Consider the following 14,357-nt stretch of genomic DNA (forward strand, 5'->3'; position numbering starts at 1 on the left):
ACAAATTAATGGGGGAAAACAAAGCACAGAAAGAAACTTAAAAGGGGGAGGAGGGAGTTGGGAGAAGGTACCTGGTGGGAGCATGATGACGATAGAATCAAATCCAAGCAGTGTGGCTAGTGGGAAATAAAGAGTTGGCTGGGCTTCTGAATTCTCTTTAAATGGGGGCTTTGGGAGGTGATTTTCACTCAGCCCTCCAATCAGAGAGGCAGAGACAGCTGAGAGTACTGATGAGCTGTGAATACCAAAGCTGATGCAATTCCCATGATGATGAGCTTTTCCTGGGGAGGCACAATGATGGTGAAGTCCAATCCAAGCAATGCAGCTGGTAGGAAATGAATAAAGTAATTTAATTACTCAATGTTTGATAAACTCCCAAACATAAATTGCATAAGAAAGAACTCCCTATGTGATAAAAACTGCTGGGAAAGTTGGAAAGCAGTCTGGCAGAACTTAGGCTTAGATCAACACTTTATTTCTTAACTTAAAATGGAAATTCAACCTGAATATTAAAGATTAGAGACAAGAAAATCATATGGTTTTTTTTACAGCTATGGTTAAGAGAAGTATTCTAAGCCAAAAAAAGGAATAGAGACAGTTACAAGAGCTAAAATAAATAATTTTGATTACATGAACGTGAAAAGATTTTACACAGGTCCATTCAACTAGCATAAGAAGGGAAGCTGTCAATCAGGAAAAAATCTTTGCCTCAAATTTCTGGGAGAAGGGTTTGTATCCAAGATACATAGGCAGCTAACAGAAATATATAAGACCAAAAGCCATTTTCCACTAGAGAAAATAGGGGATATGAACAAACAGTTTTCAAAAGAAATGGAAATTAATAACAACCATACGAAAAAATAATCCAAATCACCAATAAGAGAAATGCAAAGCAAAATAATCCTGGAAATTCACTTCACACACGGCAAATTGGCAAAGATGACAAAAGATATGAGTATAGTCAATGTTGGAAGGGTTGTGGAAAGATAGGCACACTAATGCATTGATGGTGGAGCTGTGACTTAGCATGACTATTTTAGAAAGTAATTTGGAACTATGCAAATAAAACTGCAAAAATGTCCATACCCTTTGACTCAGAGATTCCACTGTTATGTATATACCTCACTGAAGTCATTCATAAAAAGAAAAGCTAAATATACAGCAACATATTTACAGTAACAATGTTTGAGGCAGCACATTTATTGATTAGGAGGAGGTAGCTTAACAACAACAACAACAACAAAAACACAGCAACCGTGAACTGATGCAAAGTGAAATAAGGGGGGAAACCCCAATATATACAATGACTACAACAATGTATAAGGAATAAGCACAAAACAATTGAAAATTAATGTTGCGAAATTAGGAAGATCAAGTTTGTCCACAAAGAAAAGATATGAGAAAGCAACTCTCTCCTCTCCCACTGTCCCCCGACTCTTTTGCAGATGTGTATGTGTGTGTGAAGGTATCCATGGATGCAGAACATTGCTTATGCAGGGTGTTCCAAAAGTCTTGTTGCAGTTTTAAGAAAAGTTGTCGTGTACCAAGACTTCTGGAACACCCTTTATTGTTAGATTATTTTGAAGTATTGAGTGCTGATTTGCTAAAGAATTGATTTGCTGATCATTTTCTCTTCTTTCTCTTTTAAGAATAAAACCTTTGTTATATGGGATGGCTCTCTGGGAGGGGTGAGGAGGAGGGCTACAGAGGTATAGGCAAGTGATGTCAAAACAAAAACTATCAATAAAATTGTGTTTTAAAATATTTTATTATCTTTTCCTCCTCCTGCCTCCTCTAACTGAACAATTAAAAAACAAGAAGCATAACTCCCAAAACCACATTCTGCATTTTATATCCATCATTCCTCTGGAATAAGGGAGAGAGGTGGCATTTTTCTTCTTCAGTCCTCTGGACTTGTGGTTTATCATTGCATCATTAGCATTCTTAAGTTTCAAAGTTGCCTCTTTTTCTAATGTTGTCATTGGACAAGTTGTCCTGGTTCTGCTCACTTCACTCTGCATTAGTTCATAGTGGAACACTAATATTCCATTACATTCACATATCATACTTGTTTAGCCATTCCCCAGTGAGTGTGTACTTCCTCAGTTTCCAGTTTTTTTGGTTTTTAGGAAAAGATCTGCTATAAATGAAGGGACTATCTTTTTCCTCTTTTTGTATCCTCAGTAATTAGCATGGTGCCTGGCATATGGTAGGCATTTCATAAATGTTTATTGACTAACTATAAATATTTTTGTACATGTGAGTCCTTTTCCTCTTTTAGTAACTTTTTGGGAATGGTCCCAAATTGCTTTCCAGGATGGCTGGACCAATTCCCAACTCCACCAACAGAGCAGAAATGTGCCTTTTTTCCTGCAGTCCTCCCAACATTTGTCATTTTTCTCTTTTGTCATCTTTGTGATAAGTGTGAGGTGGAATCTCAGAGTTGCTTTAATTTGCATTTCTGTAATTGTAAGTGATTCAGAGATTTTTTCATAGGGCTGTTCAGAGCTTTGATTTCTTTCTGTAAAAACTATGTATTCATATCCTTTGACCATTTATTAAGCATTATTTAAAAAGAAAGAAGAAAAAGGTCACTTGTGACTAATGCTAAGGAATTGGTGGGTTAAATAACAAGATGAAGACACAATAAAGCATTCATCAAATTGAAATTGAGAAATTGAGAAAAATGAGATAACATACCAAAACTTATGGGATAAAAAAGCTAAATAAAGTGTCTTTAGGGGAAATTTTATTTCTCTAAATACTTTCATCAGCAAAATAGACAATAAACATAAATGATTTGGGTATACAATTAAAATATTGAAAAACAACAAATCAACTCCTCCCTGTCCTCCATATAAACACTGAAACAGAAATTCTGAAAATCACATGATATTAGTAAAAATGGGAAAAGGCATTAAATTGATAAGTAAAACTAGAAGTGTTTTGAAAAAACTAATAAAATTGATAAACAATTAGACAATCTGATTTTCAAAAGGAGGGAGAAAACCAAAGTGTTTCTTTCAAAATAAAAAAGGAGAATTTGCCATAATTGAAGACAAAATAAAGGAAACTATCAGAAACTATTTTGCCCAGTAGTATTGCTAATGAAACAGGTAACTTTGGGGAGACGGATGAATATTTACAAAAATATAAAATACCCAGGTTGATTCAAGAAGAAATAGATCATTTAAATCATCAGAGAATATCAGAAAAGGAAATAGAACAAGCCATAAATGAACTCTTCAGTTTTTGTTTGTTTGTTTTTTGTTTTTTCTCGGGGCATGAGGATTAAGTGACTTGCCCAGGGTCACACAGCTAGTAAGTGTCAAGTGTCTGGGGTCGGATTTGAACTCCGGTCCTCCTGAATCCAGGGCCAGTGCTTTATCCACTGCACCACCTAGCTGCCCCCATAAATGAACTCTTCCTGGTACCTCCTGAACAAGTTTTGTGGATGGGAAACTCATACCCATATGCCAATCAGACTAACAAGGAATTACTTGTCAGAGTCAGGAAAAAACAAAATGCTTGGAGAACCAAAAGGTCTAGAATCTGAAGGGAAATAATAAGGGGGGGGGGAAGTAGGAATAAAAGTGAACTTCAAATGATCATACCTTAAATACCCATGCAAAAATTTAGCAGTAGATCAGTACTCAAGGGCATACCATCATTTGGGTAATATTATTTTTATTTTCTATGGAGAGCCCAACCATCAACCCAGAATTTCCCTCTAATTATTGAAGGATGTCTTTATTTCTGTAAAGAGTGTTCTATAGTTGTACTCATGAAGTCCTGAGTGTTAACTCCCCCCAATTTTATGGATTTTGTAGTTTTTTTTTTAAATAATGGTATTTGTATTTCTATAATTTCCTCTTGCTTTTGTTTTTTGGTTTGTGTGGAAATGCTGATGGTTTTTATGATTTCTTTTGTTTTCTGCTACTTTACTAAAGCTATCATCTCAATTATTTGTTTCCAGTAATTCTATGGGTTTTTCTGAGTTTATATGTATGACATTTGCAGATAGGAATTTTTGACTTCTGTTTGCCTGTGTTTTGCCTTTAATTTCTCTCTTGTCTTATTGCTATAGCTGTTGTTCTTTGTCCTTCATTATTGAAGAAGACCATGATGACTTGCAGTGAATTGGATTTGAGTGAGGCAGGGCTGTGCAAGGTCACCAACCTCACTCTCTCTTCCAGAGCCATCTAGGTCCAGTGACAAGATATATATATCAGGAAGACTGGAGATGGCCCCGGATATAAATGATTTACCCAGGGTCATACAGCTAGTAAGTGTCTGAGGGGAGATTTGAACTCAGGTCTTCATGATTCCAGAGCCAATGCTTTATCCACTGTGCCACCTAGCTGCCCTATTGCTATAGTTGGCATTTTAGTAGTATATAAAATAACAATAGAGAGAAAGAGAATCCCTTTCTCTTTACCTGTGTACTTGCTGAGAAAGCTTTAAGGGTTTCTTATTTGAGAACAATGGTAGCTCCTGTTTTAAATTTATACTTTTCAATCATATTAAATAAGCATCCTTCTATGACTATACTTTTTATTGATTTTACTATAAATTAGTACTGTAATTTTGTCAAAGGCTTTTTCTGTGTCTAATAATACAGTCATGTGTTTTTTGTTGTTGTTAATATGATTAATTGTGCTAATTGTTATTTTAATGTTGAAATATCCTGTCATTCTTGGCATAAATCCGACTTGATCATAGTCAATTTTTTGGATATTTTTTGCTATAGACTTTTTGCTATTAAAACAATTGCATCAATAATTATTAGTGGAATTGGCACACAGTTCTCTCTTCTGCTTTCTTTTTATTTCTTGCTTTAGGTATTAGGACCAAATTTGTTTCATAACAGAAGTTTGGTAGAATGCTTTCTTTCTTTTGCAACCCATATGAGTTCGAAGGCATTATTTTTTTAACTCCCACCCTCACAGAAGAATCTGGTTTCCAGAGCTAGGCTGGCTACATCTTCCCCTCAGAGTTCTAAGTATAGGCCTGAGGAATTAGGAATGGTTTTCTAATGCCCTTGGCTTAAGCCCTCACTGGTGTGTTTTCCCCCAAGATTATCAACTGAGAATCAATTTAGTTAGCCACTCTTACGTAGTGATTTTTAGTACAGTGGTACAATAGGAACAATTGGTACAAAACATCTCCCGAAAGGTCTGTGACCTGTTTGCTCTCCCGTAAGTACATAGAGAGTTCAAGGGAAAGTGAGTTCAAACTTAGAACGCATATGTGCCAAAGGAGTAACTCATAGCTACAAACTGTTCTCAAAAAATTAAGAAAAAAAGCATATTAGTCCTTTAATGAGACAATTATGGCTCTAATACCTAAACCCGGACAGAATAAAGCAAAGGCAGAGTACTATAAATCAGTATCATTAATAAATATCAGTTCAAAAATTCTAAATAAAATCTTTTCTTCTGGGTTTGCATCTTCAGTATTCTTTTTTGCTTACTCATTTTTTGTAGCTTTAATCCCTGAATTGGATCTTTGTATGAGCAGCAGGTTTTGCATACTTTTGACAGAAATATTGGGGTTTTAAGGGTCCTGATCTATATTATTGTTGCTCTCAACACTGTTTTCTACTAGTATTGAGTGTTATATTCTTCAAGGATCTCAGGGTGGCTCAGGCTAGGGAGTTGCAAACTTTCAGTGGGCTCTAAACAGTTTGATCTTGGGCTAAGTTTGAGCTCTGTCCTCCTGGTTTGAATTTTGTAGGGCCCTAATCACAGTCTGGGCCTAGACAACATAACTGCAGGCTTGTCCCTGGATGGAATTCCAAGAAACAGTTGCTGGTTCCAACCCTGGTTCATTAGCTAGGAGATTCTGCAGGTGGAGAGCGACAGATCTGTAGACTTGTTCCTCATCCACAGTATGCAGTCCTTGCCCTTGTTACTCAGATACAGACCCCAACCTATGTCTGAGAGCCGAATTCATGTTCTGTAGGCTACAGCCCCTGCCCTGATTATTTGATGCGTCAGAGGGACAGAGTTTTAGTCCATGCATTGATAATTCATATATGGGCTGAAATTATGATCTTTGATCACTGTATTATCCAACAGTTTGTTCAATTCCATATTTCCTTTTTTGTACATCTTTCTGTTAGATTTATCTAGGTGTGAGAGAAGAACATTAATGTGTCCTATATTATAACGTTACTATCTATGGGTTTTTTCGCAGTTCAGTTAATTTATCCTTTGTGAATTTAGATGTTACGCTGTTTGGTCATATAAGTTTAATATTAATATTGGCTCTTTTCTAAGGTTAATTTACGTATAATGTAATCTCCTTGTCTATTACTGCTGATATCATGAATTTTTATTTTTACTTCAATAGCATGATTGCTGCTTCTGATTTGCTTGATTCACTTGATGTATAGTACATTTTTAGCCTCTTATTTTTTATTCTATGTATATATGCTTCTTAGATTTAATTCCTGTAAACAGATTATAGGATTTTATCCATTCTTCTACTGTGCGTCATTTTACTGGAGTGCTTAATTCATTTATACTTTAAATTTTTCATAATTACATATAAAAATTTTAAACACTTTTTTAAGATTTTGAATTCCAAATTCTCTCCCTCCTTCCCATCCCTCCCCTCTCCCTAAGATGGCAAGCAATTTAATATAGCTTATGCATGTGTAGTGATGTAAAACATATTTCCATATTACTCATGACCAAAAAAAAAAACCCAGACCAAAAAAACCCATTAAAATAAAGTAAAAATAGTATGCTTTAATCTGTATTCAGACTTCATTAGGTCTTTCTCTGGAAGTAGATAGCATTATCTTGCTTAATCCATTTATACTTAAGGCAATAAAGTTGGGTTTATGTTTTCCTCCATTTGTTTCTTTTTTATTGCTTTTAAACTTATTTTTATTTATTTTGTTAAATATTTTCCAATTACACATAAAATAATTTTTAATGATTATTTAAATTTTTTTTGAGTTCCCAATTCTCTCTCTCCCTCCCTTCCTACACTATCTCCACCTCCAAACCCTCCTCCCTAAGACGACAAGTCATTAGTTACAGGTTACACATGTATAGTCAAGCAAAACATTTTCATATTAATGGTGATAATGGACATCCTTGCTTCACCCTTGATTTTACCAGGAAGGCTTCAAGTTTATCCCCATTACAGATAATGCTTGCTCTTAGTTTTAGATAGTTACCACTTATCATTTTAAGAAAGGTTCCACTTATTCCTATGCTTTCTAGTGTTCTTAATAAGAATGAGTGTTACATTTTGTCAAAGGCTTTTTCTGCATCTATTCAGATAATCATATGATTCTTGTTTTTAGTTACTGATATGGTCAATTATGCTGATAGTTTCCTTGATATTGAACTAGCCTTGTATTCCTGGTATAAATTCCACATGGTCATAGTGTATAGTCTTTGTGCATATTGCTGTAAACTCCTTGCTAGTCTTTTATTAAATTTTTTTGCATTAAGGAAATTGGTCTATAGTTTTCTTTTTCTGATTTTACTCTCCCTGTTTTAGGTATCAGCATCATATTTGTGTCATAAGAGGAATTTGGTAGGCCTCCTTCTTTACCTATTTTCCCAAATAGTTTATATATTAGGATTAATTGTTCCTTAAATGTTTGGTAGAATTCACTTGTGAATCCATTTGGTGCTGGGGATTTTTTGGGGGGTATTCAATTGTGGCTTGTTCAATTTCTTTTTCTAAGATAGGGTTATTTGTTTCCTATTTCTTCTTCGGTAAATCTGGGCAGTTTATATTTTTATAAATATTTATCCATTTCACTTAGATTGCCTGTTTTACTGGCAATAATTGGGCAAAATAACTCTTAATAATTGCTTCAATTTCATTTTCGTTGATGGTGTAATCACCATTTTCATTGTGGGGTTTAATTTCATGATCATTCATTTCTGCTTCTCTACCTTAACTTCTCCTATTTCTTTAAATTCCATTTATGTCCCTTTTACCTTGTGTACTTTTTAATTGCTTGCTGATGCTTTTTTGTTGTTGTTATATTTTTTACCCTGTAGGCAAGTTTTTTTAAAATAACCTATATTTGTGGGATAGCTTATTTCATTATTGCATGAGGCCAGGGTGGGGCAAGGGGGCTGGGGATGGGAAGGTGTTGACAGCAGAGACAGCTGCAGGAAGAAAATCCCAGTGTGGATTGGAGGCACAAGGCACTGGTTGATTGGTTTGCCTCTGTCAGGCACTTAGAAGCTGATGGAAAAGGGTGGTCAGCTTAAAGGACAGGCATTCACTGGTGTTCATTCATAAGTCCATTTGTTCTAAGGCTCTTTCTTCTCCTGTGGGTTCAGCTGTAATCTCTCCATATTTATCACATAATTTCTTGGGGTGGTGTTGAAAGTTAGTGGGGACTGGATAAAATGTCTAGTCTGTCATCTTGTTGTTCATATGACCCTGAAATTGAACATGCTCATCCTTAAAGTTCCATATTTTCCGTTGTTGAATAAGAAACAATTCTATAATTCCATGCAACTTTGACATATAAACGGATATCTTTCTTCTGAGATTAGCCAGGAGTCATTCTGCAAGCATTAAGACTGTAACATTGAATGTCTGTTTTCCTGGCCCAATCAATACTTATGCAAGTAGTATATACATATGATCTCATTCAGTTTTTCTAGCAACTCTGATGGGTATGACTCTTCTTGTTTGACATGTGAGACTACTGAGGCAGGAAATTAAAACATTTTGTTCACAGTCACACAGCTAATTCCTGATCATCATAATAGTTAGTGAAAGATTTGGGTGGCCCTTAAAGGTTTGCAAAGAGCTTCCCATCTCTTACCTCATTTGAGCTCCAGCTAGAACCCAGGTGTTCTGACTCTGCGTCTGGTGTTCATTCCCCCATACTGTGCTCTCCTTTTTATAGATGAGAACGCCAATTTCCTTTACAGCTTGAGACACTGAACCAGGGTGGATACTTTCCCAGCACACAGCTTTTGCACCTCTGTCTCTTTGGAGACATGCCATCAGGCCCAGAGCATTGCTATTCCCTGGGCCTCTGACCGGAAAACTGGCTGAGGAATAGAAAATAATTTCGTTTAAGGTTTTATTTATGTGGTTTCATGTTTTCCTCCTTTTGGTTTTGCTTCAGGGATTTTCCCTCCCCTTTTGGGCTTCTCTCTCTAGCACACTAACACATCTACATCCACTTGGTGCATCTGCAGATTCACCCATTGGCATTATTGTTCTCTGCTGCAGCCCTCTTTTTCATTTTTGTGAAAGGAAATCAAGCAGGGGCTGATTTGGGGAGGGGAGTGGTGGTGGAGGAGCCCTGGTGGAGGCCTTGTTTTCCACTCAGAAACAGTCCACATTCCACCCTAATCCAAGAATCTTTTCCACAGGAACAGCTGCTTCCAAGAAATGCCTCCTTAACAATTCTAAAAAGAAAGAAAGTGGCCTTTACCCTAGACTTTATTCCCAGGATGGAGAGGTGAGTTTCTCTCCCTTTGCCATAAGGATGTTAACATTTTCTTTTTCAAGGGACAAGGATAAAAATCTAGCCTAATGTTTAGAACGTGGATATTGGATAAAAGATGCAATGTAAACAACCTCTATAAATCTGCAATCAATTGCAGGCACTTTTAGAACATAATAACGATGGATGATGACATGACTTTCCTTTGTCTTTTATTATGTGTATATAGCAGATGTTAGATTTGCTTGGAAGCTAGCATCCTAGACTGAAGCGTTGGAAGTAGTTTCACTGAGGCAAGAAGGGAGCAACTGCCAAATTTAGCTTGACTGGAAATCATGAAGGGGGCTTGAGGAGGCATCTGTGGAGAAAATCTGTGACTATCTTCATTTTTTCATTAACGTCAGTACCTAGGGAGTTGTAGAAACTATCATATAGCACTCTTATTGACTATGTGACATTCCCGGCCCTTTGGAGGATGGAAGTGAGAGAATGCCTGAGACTTCCCAGCAGTCTCTAGGACACCCTATCCCATTTCTTTGGAAACCTTGAGTAGCCAGTGTTACCTCAGGACCAGCTCTGCTGGTGAGAGAATACTCAAGCCTGAATGTTGTGTCCCCCCTTGCTTTAATGCTCACAAGGACCTCCGATGGGTTGGATCAGTTTCAAAGAGTGTGCCCTGGAGTCTGGCAATAAGGGAAAAGTGGAATTGAGGTGGCAGTTGATTCCCTAGCCCCCTTGTCCTATTGCTGATCATGCCTTACCAAAGCCCAACCTGGGATTACTCTCCTCATAGGTCTCCTTTGCAGAAATGGAGAAAGTCACCAAACCTGGGTCATTGGGTCCATGACAGATTCATGCTACATGATCTTTATTAGGCCCTCACTGCAACAAGGCAATCCTTTTCTACCTTCCTCTCTTAATCACTACAAAGGCTATCCTAAATGTTGTCATTCTTCCTTCAGCTTCCCACCGCACCCCCATGTCCCCAGGTCTGTCAGTTGAAGACAAACTTCACTGAGAAAGATGGAATCCATTTGTCAAGAGTTCCCTTTTCTCCCCTCTTCCTCAGATGTCTTCCCAACCCTCCCCCATCCCTTTAGTTTTGTTTCAGATGATGAAAAGGCCTTTTTGCTGCTCACCAGAGCCAACCCAGCCACATGCACACTCCATCCCATATGTTAAGGGCTAAAATTCTAGCTAGTCTGTATAATATATTTAATGAGTGGTCGCCAATAAATTATAAGCTTTAGCAAGAGTTAGACTTTTAAGTGTTTATTAAGGAGAATAAAAATTTGGTAAAGAGAGAGGGAAAGGCCTAGATTCCTATCTATTAAAGGGAGAGCACATTTCTAGCTCCGCTCTCCACCAGAGTCCAGAGGAAAGAGCGTGAGACCGAGCGCCAGTCTCTTCCTTCTTCCTCCCACTAGCCCGTGTCACTTCCTGACGCCAAAGAAAAGACTCTTGGTCTTGCCCTCAAAGACCTTCGCTTCATGGGCGGAACTCTTCTACAGTAAGTCTCCAGCAGGTGGCGTCATTCCAATCGTTACACATAGCCTCCAATTTTCTCTTAATAATCTTCTGGCTCTCTATTTACTGGTTCTTGCCCTGCTGCTTACCAGTTGGGTAGTGCGGTGTCTAGAGCACTGGGCCTTGAGTCAGGAAACTCTGAGTTCAAATACTACCACAAATACTTACTAGCTGTGTAACTCTAGCCAAATCACTTAAGCTTTCTCTTCCTCCATTTCCTCAACTCTCAAATAGAGATAACAATAGCATTTACCTTCCAGGTTGTTATAAGTATCTAAGGAGATTATCTGTAAAGCTCTTAGTTATCAGTGATCTTTTAATTGCTAAATGTAATGGCCTTGTTAAAAATCCTCATCCTTCTTGACCTTGGACTGTATTGATAATCTTTTACTGGATATTCTTTACTCACAAGGTTTTCAATTCACTGATCTATCTATCTATCTATCTATCTATCTATCTATCTATCTATCTATCTATCTATCCTTCTTCTTCTTCTCTCTTTTACAGGGCAATGAGGGTTAAGTGACTTGCCCAGGGTCACACAGCTAGTAAGTATCAAGTGTCTGAGGTCAAATTTGAACTCAGGTCCTCCTGAATCCAGGGCCAGTGCTTTATCCACTATTGCCATCTAGCTGCCCTGCTTTCTTCTCTTCTCCCTCTATACTATCTCACTAGATTCTCCTGTTCAATGGTCATCTCTATTCAGATGATTCCCAGCTCTAGGTATCCAGCCCTAGTCTCTCTCCTGGGCTCCAGTCCCACCTCTCTAACTGCCTTGTGGATATCTTCAACTAGATATTTTTTAGACATCTTGAACTCAGTATGTTTATAGCAGAGTTCACTTTCTCCCCAGACCCTCTCCTCTTCCCAAGTCCCCTTTTACTGTCCAAGGCACCTTACAACTTCTGGGTCATCCTTGACATCACATTTTCCTTTAATCCTTGTATGCAATCATTTCTACCTTCAAATACAGTGATGTCTTGATTTGTGCAATTGATGAACTCCTTGAAGTAGCTTTATTATTCAAATTTGCACTTCCTATTTCCATTGGCCCAGAACTAATGACCATACTTTATATAATTCAAACTTTGAATAGTATGCATCCAGATATATGTGAACACTTGTGGGGATTCATTTCACACAAGGTCCTCTTTTATCCACGGAGATTCTTATTCACATAACTCAGTTCAGACCATCTTCACCTCTCCTGGGGGCTATTTCAATGGCCTCTGAATTGGTCTTGCTGAGTGAGTTTTCTTACTATTCCATTCATTCTCCACCCAGCTGTCCATGTGATTTTTTTTTTGGTGAGGCAATTGGGGTTAAGTGACTTGCCCAGGGTCACACAGGTAGTGTTAAGTGTTTGAGGCCAAATTTGAACTCAGGTCTTCCTGACTCCAGGGCCAGTGCTTTATCCACCATGCCACCTAGCTGCTCCTTGTCCATGTGATTTTACTAAAGTGTGAGTCTGACCATGTGTGACTGCCCCCTCCTTTTCCCCAATCCTTGATAAATTCCAGTGGTCTCCTATTATCTCCAAGATTAAATATTTTTGTTCTAAAATCTTTCTCTGCTGGGTATTTAAAGCCCTTTACAGACTGAACCTCTCCTACCTTTCTGGTATTCTAACATTTTACTTCCAACTACACAGTCTACAACCCAATGGCACTGGTCTTCTCGTGTTCTCCAGATGCCACACCTTTGCACAGACTGTCTCCCTTGCCAGGAGTGCTCTCCTCCCTCCCTTTCCACCTCCTGGCTTTCTTGGCTTCCTTGGCTACTCAGTTCGAATCCTACCTTCTGCAGGAGTCTTTCAAGGTCCACCATGCCCTAGCTGCTAGTGCCTTCCCCTTGGAGATCACCTCCCATTTACACTGTATATGTCACAGGTAGCAAAGTGCTTAATAAATGGTTCTATTTTTGACCGGGTTCCAGACTTCACCACACGTTAAATAGTCTGGAATCAATGTACTTCACTACTACTAGTGTCTTTCTAGGAATAGGTAAACTAGCCACATTCGCCAGAGCCCTACGGCCAGAGCCCATGCTCCTGGGCCCTGGGAAGCTGGAAGTCTTTGTTCTAGTACCATCTCTGTTCCTTATAAACTGTAAGACCTTGGGTAAATCTTTTTATTTCTTTAGAACATTTTGATCAAAACATACCAGTGATAATACTAAGTTACGCCACCTCTGTCTCGGGGTTATAAGAAGCAGCCAATAAGATCCTAGAGGTACCAGGGCTTGGAAACTATATAAGGTCTCCTTTGCCTCAGGTGCTCTGGGTCCTGGCATTTCTTTCGCTTGGTACCTCTGGAGGAGATCACTGTGTGTGTGGAAGAAGGAGCTGAGCATGAGCCCAGGAAGAAGGAGCTTTTACCTGGAGGAGATAGAGAAGAAATCCCAAGAGCCATCTGGAGGCCTTGTAGAACTGCGCAGAAGGTCAGAAATTGACTGTAGGCATTGGAAATGTGGGAGGATTTGCGGGGGCCAAGGGGAGCTCAAGAAAGGAGGAGGACCAGAGTTGAGGTGATTTGGACAGACTTTTGCCTCCATGGACCTCAGTTTCCCCCTCTGTAAAAATGAGGTGGTTGGACTATACATAGATGGCCTTTGGCATAGGAGAAGGAGCTCCCTGAAGGGAAGGCAGGAATTGAGCAAGGAGTGAGATGTTGCCTCTGGATGCGCAGACTGTTCATGCATGCATGGAATGCCTTGGATATGATAGATAGTGGAATGGATTCTTCCAGAAGCATTCACTCAAGTAGGCATAAAGCTATGACAGGAACTCATGTAATAAATCTTATTTGGAATACCACATTTTGATCATCATATTGCTGGGTGGCATGAGATAAGAAAGGATTTGGGTTATCCCTTCTGAGTTCTAGGTGAAACAGGAACAGTGACCATCAGTGGTGCTTGGGGGACAAAGGAAGGACAGATTGACAAGACAGCTAGGCAACATCCACTGAGTCAGTGACAAAGTCCTATCCTTTGTAGTCCTCCTGATTCCCTGGAGGGCTGACACCTCTTTGTGCTAAAATCCCATTTAGGCAGGAATTGGTGAGCTCAGGCTGCCTTTCCTACTTTATTTTTGGCCTGCTATTTCCTTGCTAGGGTTTTCTGGACGGGACAGGGGGTGGGTGTAGGTTGGAGATGGGGAAAACTTGGAAAGGACCTTGAGATGGGCACAGTGGCCAAATGACATACATTTAATTAAGAGAAAGCTTTGCTCATGTAGCTGGAAAAGAAAACTAGAGTTTAAGGATTGGGAGGTGGGTGTTGGGGGGACAAAAAGACAGTCGCCTTCACGTTAGGATGTTGGCCAATCAGGGGGAGGTTTTTAGGGGGAGCTTTCATGCAGCGTGTCCCATGTCCCACAAGA

Source organism: Dromiciops gliroides, chromosome X (genome assembly GCF_019393635.1).
Source record: "Dromiciops gliroides isolate mDroGli1 chromosome X, mDroGli1.pri, whole genome shotgun sequence".
In the NCBI taxonomy this organism is placed as follows: domain Eukaryota; kingdom Metazoa; phylum Chordata; class Mammalia; order Microbiotheria; family Microbiotheriidae; genus Dromiciops; species Dromiciops gliroides.